Source organism: Lycium barbarum, chromosome 12 (assembly GCF_019175385.1).
Source record: "Lycium barbarum isolate Lr01 chromosome 12, ASM1917538v2, whole genome shotgun sequence".
In the NCBI taxonomy this organism is placed as follows: Eukaryota; Viridiplantae; Streptophyta; class Magnoliopsida; order Solanales; family Solanaceae; genus Lycium; species Lycium barbarum.
In genome coordinates, this window is record NC_083348.1 from 86,062,120 (window position 1) to 86,079,910 (window position 17,791).

At 34.5% G+C, this 17,791-nt stretch overlaps 1 pseudogene; it reads left to right on the forward strand.

The window, feature by feature from the left end:
- The first annotated feature begins 8,984 nt into the window (after positions 1 to 8,984).
- Positions 8,985 to 15,861, forward strand: LOC132623951 (pleiotropic drug resistance protein 1-like; annotated as a pseudogene).
- Positions 15,862 to 17,791: the final 1,930 nt, after the last annotated feature.

The window sequence follows — 17,791 nt, forward strand, 5'->3', positions numbered from 1 at the left end:
TGAAAAAAAAATTCGGGTCAGATTGAGTTATTTTAGTGAGTAAAAAATTATTTGAGGGTAAAATAATTTTGAAGGGCTGGGATGATGCCACGTGGCAACAGTTAGACAGAAGGGTATAATTGACCCCATAGTATAACTGTAAGGGTATAATTGGCCCTAAAGTATAACGAAGGGTATGGATGAACTATTTTTCAAAGTTCGGGGGTAATTTTGGCCCTTTTCCGTATATTAAAACATGAACTCCAAAACTTTAAAAGTTAAATTACTAAAATACTCTTTTAAATAAGTTACATTCCCTACTCATTAAAAACAAAAATAAAAAACTGATGCAGCTTTATTCTCAACAAGAATCGACATGACTGTTCGTATTAAATTGTGTCATTGTATTGACGCATCCATTGAGATTTTCTTTCACACCATGCCCACTTATTGGTATGATACAGTAACGTTGTTATATTATGTGAGATTAATCACTTGATTACTCATCGAGAAGACTTTGGTACTTTAATTTCTAACTAACAGTTCATTTTTTCAAATAAGAAAATTATATAAAATTACCTGTTTGTTTGAAGGGATTTTGGAACTGCACACTTTGGTACTACAATATCCCTGATCAATCATCAACGTTGAAAGCCAAAGATAGTTTCAGTGATTAACTGAGGTTAGTTTAATACTACTTATTACATACAAAAATACTTTGTAACCTATTAAAGCCATTGTTATTATCACTTTGTTTGCTTTAGAATATAATCCAAGTAAAGAAGAGGATTTATTTCCATTTTTTCTTGTTATTGGGACAATCTTCAATATTTTGACACTACGTGATAGAGAGAATATTTGAGAGGTATTTGTGTTGAAAGTGTAGTATTAATAATTGCACTACAAAAGGACAATATATGAATATTATAAAATTTTGTCATTTAAATCATGTATTGTTACAAGAAAATCAAAATAATGAAGTGTAATATTTCAAACCATGAGGGAGGTTAGTGTTATAAAAGCAAATCTGAAAGGAGGTTTCTGAAATTATCTCTAAAACTTAACATGCACATGATACAAGAAACAAGGAACAAAAGGAATGGCGTGATTAATAAAGAAGCGATTAACAATACGGAAAAGGGCCAAAATTACCCCTGAACTTTGGGAAATAGGTCATTCATACCCTTCGTTATACTATAGGGCCAATTATACCTTTACCGTTATACTATAGTCCAGATATACCCTTATGTTAAAAGGCCTGCCACGTGGCATCATCCTAGACGCCTAGCCCAATTTTCCACCCAAATAATTTTTTACCCACCAACTTAACCCAACCCGACCCGAATATAATTTTTTCACCCAACCCTTTTTTTTTGTTTTTCTTACTCTCTTCTTCTTCCTCCATGCCCAACTCCTCCATGTCCACCATCTCTGATCCCTCACCCTAGCTCCTCTATGTCATTCTATTTTTTGTTTTTGGGACCAGGTTCTAAATTAGTATTCTAACAATTAAAAAAAACTGTCACGCCATTAATTCTTTAAGATGACCGTCGAAGTACAAAATCGGCAGGAATAAGTTCATTCCAGAGCCAGTGGCGGAGCCAGAATTTATGCCAAGAAGGTTAAAAAATATAAAGAAGCCATAAATGAAGAAGCTAAGGGAGTTCAACGTCTACTATCTATACATAAAAATAATTTTCACCTTGTATATACAGTGCAATTTTTCGCCGAAGGGTGAACCCCCTGGGCTCTTACTAGGTCCGCCACTGTCCAGAGCCCATTTTATACCTGATCCGAAGTAACCTTTCTGGATTGTGAAAGACGGTAAGGTACCAATTTCGTGAAACTTATTCCTAATGCAACATTCCGCATATTAAAGAGCTCTTGTGGCACAGTGATTTTTCTGACTAGTTGCTGCAATAGCTCGGAAGAGCATAAATATTCTGCAGCTGCATCAGAGTTTTGCTTGTCATATAAAAACACCATTTAAGATGTCAAATGCTTATGACATAACTATTGCTTTGATGATTATGAACTCAAATTTTCCAGTTCACCAAAGTTACAGACCAACCAGTGCGTGGGAAGGGGCAAGGTATTCTATCATCCACAATCCTATCTCCATGTTCAAAAGAAACTCATTAAGCTATTTTCAAAAAAACAAAAAAGAGAATGACATGGAGGAGCTGGGGTGAGGGATCGGAGATGGTGGACATGGAGGAAGAAGAAGAGTAAGAAAGAGAAAAGAAAATGGGTTGAGTGAAAAAATTATATTCGGGTTGGGTTGGGTTAAGTTGGTGGGTAAAAAATTATTTGGAGGAACAAATGGGCTGGGCGTCTAGGATGATGCCACGTGGCAGGCTGTTTAACATAAGGGTATATCTGGACCATAATATAATGATACGGGTATAATTGACCCTATAGTATAACGAAGGGTATGGATGAACAATTTCCCAAAGTTCAGGGGTAATTTTGGCCCTTTTCCGTTAACAATATCATTGATTACTATTAATATATGGAGTATTATTCCCTCCGTTTACTTTTACTTGTCCGCTATTCCAAAAATAGATTTTCACTTTTACTTGTCCACTTTTGCATATCAAGTGAAAAATAATTTATTTTTCCTGTTTTGCCCTTACCAGTAACTACTCATTCCAAATCCATACAACTATACACCAATTAATATGGATAACATGGTAAAATATGCACTTCATTTGTTATTTCTTAAGGAGTGTGCAAAATTCATAGTGGACAAATAAAAATGAACAGAGGGAGTGAATATGAACAGTAGAAGCTTTCAGCTAATTAACTGCGGTGTTCAATACTCAAGATTTGATTTAATTATAGGATTTTTACTTCACTTTTATGATATGTGGATCTAAAAGAAGATTTTGTATATTATCAACACTTACATATGCAAAATATAACAAGCTTCCACTGTGGAAAGTAAGCTAACAAATGTGGACCTAACAGAAATACAATTAAAATATCAAAATTACACATATTATGCTTACCTGCATAAATATGAGCTTATTTTATGTTTACCTAAGAATATATTCATAATATGATGGTGGTTCGTGCATATACTTGTTTTATGGAACTTGAAATATTAAAAGTTACGACATAGACATACCAAAAACAAAAATAAAAGGAATAGCGAGAGATGAAACAGGCTAACCATAGAATTGGTTACTATTAATATGGTGTATTAGTACCTCCCAAGATAAGGGTAAGATCTGCGTACACTCTACCGTCTCCAGACCCCACTTGTGAAAATACACTGGGTATATCCAATATCATATGAAATTGTGTTTAAATAATATAAATTGGAGAGTGAATTAATGCTTTTAATGTCAAAAGTCAAAAAGATAAAACTTCTAACTTGTTTGGAATTGCAATATAGTTATCCTTGTTATTATAACGTCAAAAGAAAAAGAGAAGACACTGTCAAAATAATTTCAGGAAGACTTTTGAATTTTGTGGTCTAAAACAAGCCAAATAATTTTTTGTGATTAGAAATCATTTCATTAGGGGTAAAATGAGAATTTTGGATAAGTTGTTGCTAGATATAGAAAGATATCAATTTTTTTTTTTGGAGTGACTAAAAAGAAAAGAGTGTTATATTAGATGTTGGAAATTCTTAAGAAAGTGACTGAGAAAGTAAGGAAACTGCTGCTGGTAATAGATTGTGCAAGAATCTTAAATACAAATTTACAATCATGAAATCTGTCCATGTGGAGTGGACAAAACTCCCAAATATTTAAACATATATTCGATAATCTTAATAACAAGCTTGACAAGGATTATTTACCCGTCCACCACGACTTTTTGTAAATGTATGCGAATAATACAAAGACCTATCACCTATATATGGACGGTGGGCCGAGGTTGAGAAGCAAATGTCTATATATAGTAGTAATATGATATTTGTTACAGGAATTGTTTTAGCATGAAGGAAACCCAAAAAAGGAAATTGTAATGGAGCATTTCGGATTCTAATGCTATGTAACCGTTCGTTTCTGTAGTTTAATTATTTATAGTATTATTTTACAAAATATACTACATGACACGACATACACGTGCAATGCACTTGGCGAGAAACTAGTAGGATAAAAGATGTGAGACCAAACCAAGTAAATTACCGAAACACAAAACAACAAGTCTCCTTTTAGACTTACAGGATTTGACTACTTATAGCAAGCATTGTAAGGGACTCGGAAAACAGGATGGGAGATACTGTTGCACTTACAAGATTGCTCAGGACTGAATTAAGAAGAAGAAATATAGCATTTACAGAATGCACTAATCCAATTAGCTGCCATGCCAACAAAAGTGAATTAGAATAAGTATTTGAGTAAATAAACTGCAAGAACAAGCTTTGATTGGGTATTGAAAAGTGAAAAGAAGAGGAAAAGATGAAAAAGAAAAGAAAATGGTTCGGGTTTTAATTTTTAAGTGGGTCGGTGGGTCGGGTCGGATAGGTTAAAAGAATTTAAATGAGTGAATAGATTTAATTAAAATGAAAAGTCACGTAGACGCCACATAGGAAAATTAAGGTGGACATGAAAATTTAATGGAGTAGGGATAAGTATGACTTTTTTTTTTTGGAGTACAAGAACAAATATGTTGAAAAAGTATAATAAAAAGCAAATATAGCTTATTTGGGGAAGTACAAGGGCAAATCTTAGCCCTTTTCGCATTAAAAATTCCTCTTTAAGTAACGACAGCTCACTATAACATTGTTGACCTTTTTTAGTTTGCGGGGGTGGGGGGGGGGGGGGGGGGGGGGGAGGATGGTTAAGGGGCGAGGATCGAAAGCGTTGGAGGGAAGGGGGAGGGGGGACAATGAACTTGAAATGTCACTTATAGAAACTATTTACCTTGCTTTTGGTAGGGAAGTCATTTTTCTCATTTTTAAGGAACTCGTTTTTCTAGAGAAAATATTTGGACTAACCAAACATGAGAAAATTGGAAAATATTTTTCTGGAATACAAAAGCTATTCATAGAGCTAGTCCATATATGTACTTCCTCTGTCCAATTTGTGTGACTCTTTCCATTTTAGTCAGTCTAAAAAAGAATGACACTTTTCTAAATTTAGTAACAATTTAATTTAAAATATCATTTTACGCTTAATAAAATAATTTATAGTCATACAAATATCTATGTATTTATTTAGGCCACAATTAAAAAATTTCTTTATTTCTTAAATTTCGTGCTAACCCAAATACCTTCGTATCTACTAAATTTTCATGAAATTGTGTGACACTGGTAGTAAGAGGGGAGAAGAAGCCTCGTTAGTGGTTAGAAACTCTTTTTCATTTTTAATATTTTACTATGTTTTAGTATTTTTACAATGAGGAGGTCAATTTTTATTTTAATTAGTAACTGACATTGTAATGGTTGTTATAGAATCTTTCAAAGGAAATTTGGTGTTGATTTCTTCAAATGATTAAAGTACTTTGTCGTTTTTGTAATGTAGTGATAAGCTAATGGAAGTGTATGGAAATTTATGAGCAGTGACGAGGAAACATGACTTGTAACGAGTTTAAATAGGTAATTTTAATTTTGTAAGATTTCCATACTATTAGTATTTGAAAGTCAACTATATAAACCGTCTATATTAAGTAGGTTCATAATCTGCAACATGGTCGGGTCACTACCCAGTGTAATCCCACAATAGTGGGGTCTGGGGAGGGTAAGATGTACGCATCCTTACCCCTACCTGGGTAAGGAGGCTGTTTCCGATTGACTCTCGGCAACCCTCCTCCTTTATCCGGGCTTGGGACCGGCAATGTGAGCGAGCTCACACAGGCGGAGTTAATCTGCAACATGAAATAGGTAATATATTATGAGTAATTTACATTATTTTGATTGTGTGAAACATCTTTAAGCCGAATTTTGCCATAAAAATTGAGATGGTGGTGAAGGAGTTGGTGACTTTGAAGGGTGGTGGAAGACGAAGAAGGGTTGGCATGAGTTGGCATGCTATGTGGCTAAATGGATGAGATTAACCGAGGAAGGTCATATTTGAGCCGCTTTTATGACATTAGGGGTATATATGAATTCATAATATAATGTTAGGAGTAATATAGATTCATAGTATAACGGAGGGTAATATTAAACCTTTTTAAATATTAGAGGGGCAAATATTACCCTTTGTCCCAGCTAGAATGGCCAATATGTAGCGTTGTTCACAAGAAATCAAATAATCGAGCCAGCCGAAAAATAAATTAAATGGATATTTTTAATTTGGCTTGGTTTTCAATTAAGAAATTAATAAAGTTTGGTTTGATTTTGATTTTAAGAAAAAAATCACCAGAAAATACACATATAAATATATATATATTCTTTTATATAAAATGTTAAGCAAAAATTAATCTTTTTAACTCTTGACTTGTAATTTAGTTATTTGCCTTTACAATAATCTAATTTTTTTTATCTTTACATAAGCAAGGATAATGCTGGAGGAATTCGCGGAATCATTAGAAATGAGGCTGGGAAATGAGTTATGGGATTTACAAGGAGAGTATACTCCTTAACACTCACACATACTCAGAACTAATAGACATCTTACAAGGACTCCAACAGCATATCCAAATCAGCTGCTCCCAATTGAAATTGAGCTTGACTCAATATCTTCCCCCATTTATGCAAATTTAATTAAATCATGCAGGTCCTATTGAAAAGGTTGGCGAATTCAGTGGTACGCACATAAAGTGGCTGACTGCTTGGCAAATAAAGGACCCAGACTACAAAATATGATAGATCACACATCTTTTTTGTTATCTCCACCGAAATTTGTAGCAGAAAAGATCCAAGCAGACAAGGATGGCTAAACAACCACTAAGCAACTTTCACTTTCTATATGTAATATTTTGGCTTCCTTTGGAAACAATAGTATGAACACTTATCAATGATAGTGATAATGTAATTACTTTGGATGATCCACCCTAGTATATAATACTCACTCCGTTCACCTTTACTTGTCTACTATATTAAAAACAAATTTTCACTTTTACTTGTCTACTATACTAAAAATAAATTTTCATTTTTTACTTATCCACCATACAAAATTAGACAGCCTGCCTCTAGCCACAAGCCTCGTCACCTATGTCCTCAACACCAATGGCACGACGTAGCAAGCCCAAACGCCAAGTACAACCCAAGGATGCCCAGCGAATCTCGTTGACCAGCCCCCAAAATGGAGGAACAAGACTTTTCAGGACTAAACATTTATTATGAAATGCAGTAAAGAAAATTAAGTAATTCATTTGTATCGTGAATTAATTGGATGAATTCATACTTTTCAAACAAATAGACTAAAGATTTACTCTCAAGAAAAATCAGACAATTGCTTATCAAACCCTGATTTAGGGAAGCAACCTCAACTTACCTAACATCAACTGTCAAGGTTCTCTTGTTTGGATGGTGGTTACCTATTTTATTGTATTGTATTGTGTTGTTACTTTAAATATCTTGTTTAGATTGTTACTTAAATTTTATTGTATCATATCGTTACGTAATGGTGAAAAGACACATTTTATGTAACGATCGATTTGGTGTGATCGCGTAGTTACCTTATTTTTTCTTCTCATTTTGTATTAGCGTATTAGCGTATTATCCAATAATCCTATTTTATCTTTTACCCTACTTTTTTTTATAATAACTCTACTCTTATCTTCTTTTCTTGTAGGTTTATCGTTCAAATTACTTATGTGTATCATTTTGTAACAACGAAAACGATACAATCTATCCGAACATTATCTTCATTAAAATAATATACTGTAGTACAATACTAAGTGGTAATTAATACATTATAAAAACATATGTAACAACCATCCAAACGAGGTGTAGCGAACTCGCGACCCTACCCAACTACTTACTAAATCAAATTCCTCAATTGAGGTCTCATTTAGCCACTTGCACTCAGAAACTCCATCAATCTAACAATTGAAACATCGTTATACGTCATAAAATTGCTAACTTTAGTAGTAGGAAGTAACGAACTCATCTTGAAAAACGTCTCCACAAACCTTAGATTTTGGGTCTTGAAGTACTCTTTGATTCTTGGGTGGAAACCTAGGTTTTAGGAACTAGAAGGTGTTAAAAAATGTAAAATGAATTCTTGGTAAGAATCTTACCTTGAGGAGGAGTGTAGAACCCTAGCTTATTTTCTCCTCAAAAGCTCTAAAAAGGTTGTGAGAAATAATGATTTTTGTCTCCCCGACATCCTATTATTTCATTTTTTACCGCCTGATGTTTTTGCCACGTGTCGCCGTCCCTACAGTGCTCAAGGACCACACTTTTCTGGTCCAGCACTTGAGCGAGTACATAATATGTTGCGTAAAAAACTTTCCAAGCGTTACAGTAGTGTTGAGTTGATTTATCAAATAGTCACTCAATTAATAGTTATTATTTGAGAAAGTCACTTTATTTGATTAAAAGAATTGGAATCAAGAAGAAGGATGACTTTCTGATATAATAACTATTAATTGAGTGACCATCTGTGAGAAGTAGTGTTATGTTGGAATTAATATAGTTTTCGGAATATGTGCTTGGGTATATGTCATATTAAAAAAAACAAAACTGACAAAACCGATTCGATGAAAATCGACTTAATTGATTTGCTTTGGTTTCATCAATATTTGAAGCAACGACTTAATTGGTTTGATTTCTTTCTAGGGAAAACCGAAACCGAACCATGAACACCCCTAGCTATATGCACATTCTGCACATTCCTTATGACGTATAGCATGAACAATTAATAGTTGACGTGTTTTTTGATACATAGTTAGTGATAGTTCAGGTAGAAAACTCGCACACCTGATAGTTCAGATAGGAAACTCACGAAAAAGTGATAGTTCAGTTGTGTTTTTTACCATTAACTCATTAATCTGTCTATTCAAACATTTTTGGAAAAAGAAATTGTTCTTGAACCATCTACTCCTATTTACAGCCCGCCTTCATACTTGCTGCTATATAATAATCCCTTTGCTTTTAAATTCAGTAACACTCTTATCTTTCATGTAAGATTTGTTGGTTCAAAATGGAGCCAGCAAATTTAAGAGGGAGTAGTTTGAGAGAAAATATTATGAAAGGGAGTTCAAGGTTAAGTATGAATAGTACTAACTCTATATGGAGAAACAATGCTGTGGAGATTTTTAGTCGTTCGTCAAGAGATGAAGATGATGAAGAGGCTCTTAAATGGGCAGCTCTTGAAAAACTCCCAACGTTCGATCGTTTAAGAAAAGGTCTCTTGGTTGGATCACAAGGTGCAACTGTTGAAGTTGATATACATGATCTTGGTTTTCAAGAAAGAAAGAATTTGCTTGAGAGGCTTGTGAATGTTGCAGATGAGGATAATGAGAAGTTCTTGTTGAAACTCAGGCAAAGAATTCATAGGTAAGTGAATGAATCTTTTTGTCTCTCTGTATGTGTGTCGTTATCCGTAGACGAAAAACAAATCTATATAGGCGATACTGATTAATTGTGATTAAAGTCTTGTAATGTTAGGATGTTTACTTTAGGTTCAGTGTTTGTTAGGAGTCTTTAGAACTTGATACAAATGTATATGCTATTAGAAACTCTAGAGAACTTCTAGTGTTAGAGAAACTAATTTTTATAGTATTTAACCGAGACGAGCTTAAATGGAGTGGCACGGATAATGAGGATTCATATAGTCAATCCGACTTGCTTAGAATTGAAATGTAGTAGTCGTTATACTGACTTGGTTGTTTTCCCCCCTAATTTAAGTGGTTTGACATTTCTTTTTTATTTTTATAGAGTTGGGATAGATTTGCCATCAATAGAAGTAAGATATGAGCATCTAAATATTGAGCAGATGCATATATAGGAAGCAGAGCTTTGCCTACATTTACCAACTTCATGACTAATTTTCTTGAGGTAAACATCTAAAAGAAAATCTTGATTCTCTATTAACAAAAAGGGTGTTTGTAACTATATTTTTTTTTTCTTTTGCGTTCATAGACAATGTTGAACTCTCTCCATATCCTACCGAACCGAAAGAAGAAACTCACTATTCTTAATGATGTGAGTGGTATCATTAAGCCTTCCAGAATGACTTTGATTTTAGGACCTCCAGGTTCTGGCAAAACTACTCTATTATTACCTTTGGCTGGAATGCTTGATTCTGGCCTTAAGGTAAGACCATTAGCTCTATGTATTAAAAGGATTTAACTTACATATACTAACAGTGCAAAGATTAGTTATCATTTTTAACGGTCTACCAATTAAGATATGCTTATCATAGACTGTCAGTGCATAGAACTTAAACTCCAAACGGGACACACTTTTTCTTTTTTGGTTGCTTTTTGTGGAAATCAGGGTACTGGGAAAGTGACCTATAATGGACATGAAATGAATGAATTTGTGCCACAAAGAACTGCTGCTTATATTAGCCAGTATGATGTACACATTGGAGAAATGACTGTAAGAGAGACCTTGGAATTCTCTGCCAGATACCAGGGAGTTGGCTCTCGTTATGGTTAGCATTTCTTTTTTCTTTTTTCAAATTTTGATACTAACATAGATATATCGATTGATGGTTGTTGGAATTTTTTTGCAGATATGTTGGTTGAATTGTCAAGAAAAGAGAAAGCAGCTAAAATCAAGCCAGATCCTGATATTGATATCTTCATGAAGGTAAGGCTAGTACCAAATGTAGCATAGTAGAAATGGTACCACAAATCAGCTGGTATACATATATGCAATTTGAAGCAAGTTTTTGGAAGGCAAAGGCAAACCTTAATTATTTTGTGACAACGTAGGCGGCAGCAGCAGAGGGACAAAAAGCTAATTTTGTTACAGATTATGTTCTTAAGGTAACAAAAGTTATGTCCAACAATTTCTCTACCTGACAATGAAAAGGCAGAAGAAATTTGATAATTATGTGTATTCCGTGTGCAGCTTTTGGGGCTGGATAGTTGTGCAGACACTATAGTTGGAGATGAGATGATAAGGGGTATTTCAGGAGGACAAAAGAAGCGTGTGACAACAGGTGAAATGCTCCTTAGACCTTCAAAGGCACTTTTCATGGATGAAATCTCAACTGGGTTGGATAGTTCCACCACTTATTCCATTGTGAACTCTCTAAGGCAATCTGTGCAAATCTTCAATGGAACTGCTGTGATATCTCTCTTGCAACCAGCACCCGAGACCTACAACTTCTTTGATGCCATTATTCTGTTATCAGATGGCAAAATTGTCTATCAGGGCCCTCGAGAGGATGTCCTTGGCTTCTTCGAGTCCATGGGTTTCAAATGCCCAGATAGAAAAGGCGTGGCCAACTTCTTGCAAGAAGTATGTCTTACAATAAACTACAAACTAATATGGATGAGAAGCATTGATCTATTTGCTCCTCTGATAGTGAAAAATTAAATTCCTTGCAGGTGACATCAATGAAGGATCAACAACAATATTGGGTGAGGATGGATGAGACTTACAGGGTTTATCACATCAAAAGAATTTGCTGAGGCATATCAATCATTCCATGTTGGGAGGAAACTTAGGGATGAGCTTGCAGATTCATATGACAAGACCAAAAGTCATCCCGCTGCTTTGTCAACTCAAAAGTATGGTATAAGGAAGAAAAAACTCTTAAAGGTCTGCACAGAAAGAGAACTCTTACTAATGAAGAGGAACTCATTTGTTTACATCTTCAAGTTCACTCAGGTAACAACTTAGTCTATTAAATTTTATTGATTTTGAAGGTCTGTCTCATCATATTTACTTGCAAGTACTAATGCCTCTTTGTTTCGATTTGTTTTCAGCTTTCAATTATGGCACTCATAACAATGACCCTCTTTTTCCGAATTAAGATGCCCCATGATACTATGAATGATGGAGGAATATATGTCAGTGCCCTCTTTTTTGTGGTCACAAGGATGATGTTAAATAGAATGTCTGAGATTGCCTTGACAATTAATAAACTTCCTGTCTTCTACAAGCAAAGGGACTTTCTATTTTTCCCTACATAGGCTTATGTAATGGCCTCATGGATACTCAAAATCCCCGTAACATTTGTTGAAGTTGGTCTATGGGTGTTCCTCACTTATTATGTCATTGGATTTGATCCCAACCTTGTAAGGTAAGGGGAGAAAACGATGATGTAGAATAAAGATTAGGTTACCTTCAACAATTTATATTTTCCCGTGATTACTAAACAGGGGTCTAGTTTTGCAGATTGTTCAAACATTTCTTGCTACTCATATTAGTAAACCTGATGGCATCAGGATTGTTCTGCTTCATTGGGGCAGCTGGAAGGACCATGGGAGTTGCTAATACATTTGGAATGTTTGCTCTGCTTTCACAATTTGTATTGAGTGGATTCGTTCTTTCACGAGGTAGATTTTGTGATTTATATGTTTGTAGAAGCATATGTCTTGCTTTAACCGGCTAGTGTTCAAGTCCACTGCTAATGTTGTAGATGATGTGAAGAAATGGTGGATATGGGGTTATTGGTCTTCACCTTTGATGTATTCGATGAATTCGATTCTAGCGAATGAATTTGATGGGAAAAGGTGGGAACAGATTGCACCAAATAGAACTGAGCCACTTGGAGCTGTAGTTGTAAGATCTCGAGGGTTCTTCCTAAATGCATACTGGTATTGGATAGGTATCGGTGCACTTAATGGATTCACAATCGTCTTTAACATCTGCTACAGTCTTGCACTCGCTTATCTTAATCGTGGGTACCTCTTGAGTTTCTCCATTTAATTTTTACCTAAAAGGCAAAAATATTGAATGTTTAGTTGAATATCTACAGCATTTGGTAAGCCACAAGCTATGCTATCAGAAGGCAGTGAAGATGCAAAAACAACGAGCATTGAGAAAGAAGTGTCCAATAGTGAGGGCCAGAATAAGAAAAAGGGTATGGTTCTTCCATTTGAACCGCATTCCATCACCTTCGATGAAGTTACATACTCTGTTGATATGCCTCAGGTAACTAGCTAGGAATTATTATGGATCACAAATTAGTGATGCTAATCCCCCATTTCAACATTTATTTTACTGAATTTTCCAATAATACTTGCAGGAAATGAAATATCAGGGTGCCACTGAAGATAGGTTGGTACTTTTGAAGGGTGTAAGTGGAGCGTTCAGGCCCGGTGTTTTGACAGCTTTGATGGGAGTTAGTGGGGCTGGAAAAACAACATTGATGGATGTATTGGCCGGAAGAAAAACAGGAGGATATATTGAGGGTAGTATCAAGATCTCTGGCTATCCGAAGAAGCAAAAAACATTTGCACGTATATCCGGATACTGTGAGCAGAATGATATCCATTCACCTTATGTTACAGTTTATGAGTCATTAGTATACTCAGATTGGCTCTGTTTATCTCATGATGTTGATGAAAATACCAGAAAGGTTGGCTCTTTTTGAATATTTTCTTTCCATAACATGAATCTCTCGCTTAAAAATCAGTTAACCTCAATCATATTACATTTCCTATATTATTATCCTTGTGCAGATGTTTGTTGAGGAAGTTATGAAACTTGTGGAGCTTACACCTTTAAGTTCATCCTTAGTTGGTTTGCCAAGAGTGAACTGTCTCTCAACTGAGCAACGGAAAAGGTTGACCATTGCAGTGGAACTAGTGGCAAACCCCTCTATCATTTTCATGGATGAACCAACTTCAGGGCTGGATGCGAGGGCTGCTGCAATTGTGATAAGAACTATTAGGAACACCGTTGATACGGGAAGAACCGTTGTTTGTACCATCCACCAGCCCAGTATCAACATTTTTGAAACCTTTGATGAGGTGAATTTAGCACCTTTTTTTAACATAATCAAGGTAATAAATGTATCTTTCTTTCTCATTTTACATTGAAACACCACACTTTGCAGCTATTTCTAATGAAACAAGGTGGACAAGAGATACATATTGGTCCATTGGGTCACCATTCTTGCCATTTGATCAAATACTTTGAGGTAAGTTGTCTAAGTGAAAAAAAGCTTTCCTTTTTTCGATCAAATACTAAACTAATTTTTCTTGTATTCAGTCAATGTCTGGGGTAAGTAAAATACAAGATGGCTACAATCCAGCAACTTGGATGTTAGAAGTCACGAACTCAACTCAGAAAATGATGTTGGAAGTTGATTTTGCTGATTTATTCAAGAAATCAGACCTTTACAGGAGGAATAAAGCATTGATTAGTGAACTCAGCATCCCTCGCCCTGGAACAAAAGACCTGCATTTCGCTAATCAATACTCACAACCATTTTGGACCCAATGTATGGCTTGCCTTTGGAAGCAACACTGGTCATACTGGCGTAATCCTGCTTATACTGCAGTCAGATTTCTCTTTACAATCTTCATCGCCTTGGCCATGGGGACAATGTGCTGGGATCTTGGTGCTAAAGTGTAAAGTCCAAACATATGACGAAACAAGTACTCATTTAACCTAGAAAAGACTTTAGGTCTTAATGCTAAAAGCTTTTTATTTTTTGTTACAGGAGTAAAAACCAAGATCTATTTAATGCTATGGGATCAATGTATGCTCCTGTTATCTTCCTTGGTCTTCAACATGCATCATCAGTGATGCCTGTTGTAGTAGCCGTTGAGCATACAATATTTTACAGAGAAAGAGCTGCTGGAATGTATTCTACCATCCCCTATGCCTTTGGACAAGTGAGCAGAGAATTTAACTTCTTATAAGCCAATTTCTGGTTTAAAAAGTCTAAATTACTTATAGCTTTTTTTTCCTTATCTTGCAGGTTTTCATTGAAATGCCCTATATCTTTGTGCAAGTTGTATTCTATGGTGTCATTGTCTATGTTATGATTGGATTTGAATGGATAGTAACCAAGTTCCTTTGGTACTTGTTCATCATGTATTTCACTCTGTTATACTTCACCTTCTATGGTATGATGACCATTGTCGTTACCCCAAATCAAAATATTGCGCATATTGCGTCTCTTTTCTTCTATGCCTTGTGGAATCTTTTCTCAGGATTCATTGTTCCACGACCTGTAAGTTCTTGAAATACTTTGATTTTTTGTTATATGAAAATCAATTTAGAGATCGAAATTGACATGTGTTTGTTGTTTTTCTTCATTAAAAAAACAGCGTATGCCCATATGGTGGAGATGGTATTATTGGGCTTGTCCTATTGCCTGGACATTGTATGGTTTGTTTGCATCACAATTTGGAGACCTCCAAGACAAAATTAGTGATTATGAAATATAGTGGAACAATTCTTGAGTCGTTACTTCGGGTACCAGCATGATTGTTGCAGTTGTGATTGTTGCATATGCTGTTGTTTTTGCCTTCACATTTGCTTTTGCTATTAAAGTATTTAACTTCCAAAAAAGATAGAAGAGTTACCTGCTGAAGATCTATATGAGGAAAATTGAAGAAAAGATTGATAATAAAACTATTGTATACAAGTTACCACTTTGGGAAGTATATGTTTTCTACTACAACATATTACACAAGGATTATCATATTGTGCAACAGAATTACTCCCTTCATCCCAACAACTATAGTGCAACCAGGGGCGAATTTATGTATAAAAAATGGGTCAAGTGAACCCATGGCCACCCGATTAAACTCGATATATTATGTATATCATCGTTAAATTATATTTAATATTAACTGAAGGAACACATGATCAAACAAGATTGAGTAGAGCACTGTGCTAGCCTTAATCCCTTAAGGTTGCGGGATCGAACCCGACTAAATGCACTTTTGCGTCTTTTTTTTTTTTTTTTTTTTTTATAATTTCTAAGTAGCCTTTAACGTTTAGCTCGCCAAGTTGATGTCACTACAAATTTTATATCTTATCTTATGAATAATGGTGAATCCATCCTCTTTAAATCCTAGGTTCGCCTCTAAGTGCAACTAGAATTCTCTCTTCATATCTAAGCCTGACTTAAACCTTGTTACAAGACGACTTGCGACAAATATGCTTTACACCGCTTGTGCGAACTCATGCCACTATCTATACTCCCCTTTGATGGGTCGTATAGTCCCACGTTACGTACTTTCATGATTATTTCAACTTTGTTTCCTAAAACTCGCTTTCTCATTCCAACCATGTCATCACTATGTTTACCATCATGTAAAATTTAAGAGCGACTCCTTGTATCTCCTGGAGCCCCAGGGCGTCTTGAACTTGATCACTTGATGGTATCTCTCATATCTATTGCATATAGAAGATGTCTGAAAATGAGTCCGGAGCCAAAATGGTTTATTTTTGCAGTCATTAGATCAAAATAGGCTGCCTTTTTTTTTTATACCACAATGGGTCCAACGAAATACCCACACAAGGCACTGTTCATAGCCGGATTTTTTTTGTTGCATTTCGCTACACTTGTAGCGAAATGCAACAAATATATATATATATATATATATTTGCATTTCGTGAGTTAATCAACGAAATGCAACAATTTTTTTTTTTTTTTTTTGCATTTCGTGAATTAATAAACGAAATATGTTTTTTTTTTTTTTTTTGCATTTCGTGAATAAAAAAACGAAATAAGAAATTATATATATATATATATATATATATATATATATATATATATATATATATTTTGCATTTCGTGTATTAAAAAACGAAATAGGATAAAAAAAAATTAATTTCGTTCATATAAAAACGAAATTGGAAAATATATATATATATATATATATATTTTGCATTTCGTTGGTATATCTACGAAATAGGAAAATAATTATTTTTTTTCGTTTATATACCAACAAAATATATATTCATATAAAAAAATAATATTTTCCAATTTCGTTTTTTTATAAATGAAATACAAAAAAAATAAAAAAATCGAGATCTATGCGACGCAAGTTCAAAAAAAAAAACTCGTAAAACGGACGTCCGAGCGCAAAGTTATGACCATCTAAAGTTTGGCGACTTTACAACTAGTTTTTCTCCCTATATTTTTTAGAATTATATTTATATTCAAAATAAAGTTATGTCTTGACTTTACAACTATTTGTTTTTTTGTTTATTAAAAAACGAAATAAGAATTTTTTTTATTTCGTTCATCTAAAAACGAAATATGAAAATAATTTTTTTTGTATTTTTGTATTTTGTTTATATAAAAAAATAGGAAAATAATTTTATATATAAAAACGAAATAGGAATGCATATACCAATGAAATTAGGGCTGCATATCGGTCGGTTCGGTTCGGGTTTCAAAGTTATCGGTTCAACCTATCGGTTATCGGTTTGTAGACATGTTAAACCATTAAAGAACCGTTAAGATATCGGTTAATGGGTTATCGGTTAATCGGTTGTTGTTTGTTATCGGTTCGGTTATCGGGTTAACCGTTAAGATTTCAAGAACAAGGAACCCATCTTCAAAACTGAGCAAAAAATATTTCAACAACGAAGAACTTTTTTTGCTAGGAAGTGATTTCCCTAATTTCCCAACCCCAACAAACACCCCAAAATAGAGAAATACAAAAACACATAAACAAGAGTGAGAATTAAAAGCAATGTAGAAGAAGTAAAAAATAGTTTAGTAAGTTTACATTTTCAAGTCTTCATGGAGAGTGTTCTATAATGGGCTTTAGATGGACAAGTACGTTTGATTCAAATAACTCAAGACACAATCAGTCCAAATTGAAGCGTAATACAGTGGTTTCCCGATTTATCACTTCAACATCAAGCTCAAATTAGGGAAATAAGTTGCAAAAGACTTTTACCTGAAAGAAACAGATCTGGATCCAGTAAGAATTGGCCTGTTTTGCCTTTGCTTCTTCGCTAATTTCTTCTTTATCATAAATGTCTTATGAGAAGGCATTTTCACAATTGGAGATCTCCTTTAGGCGATGA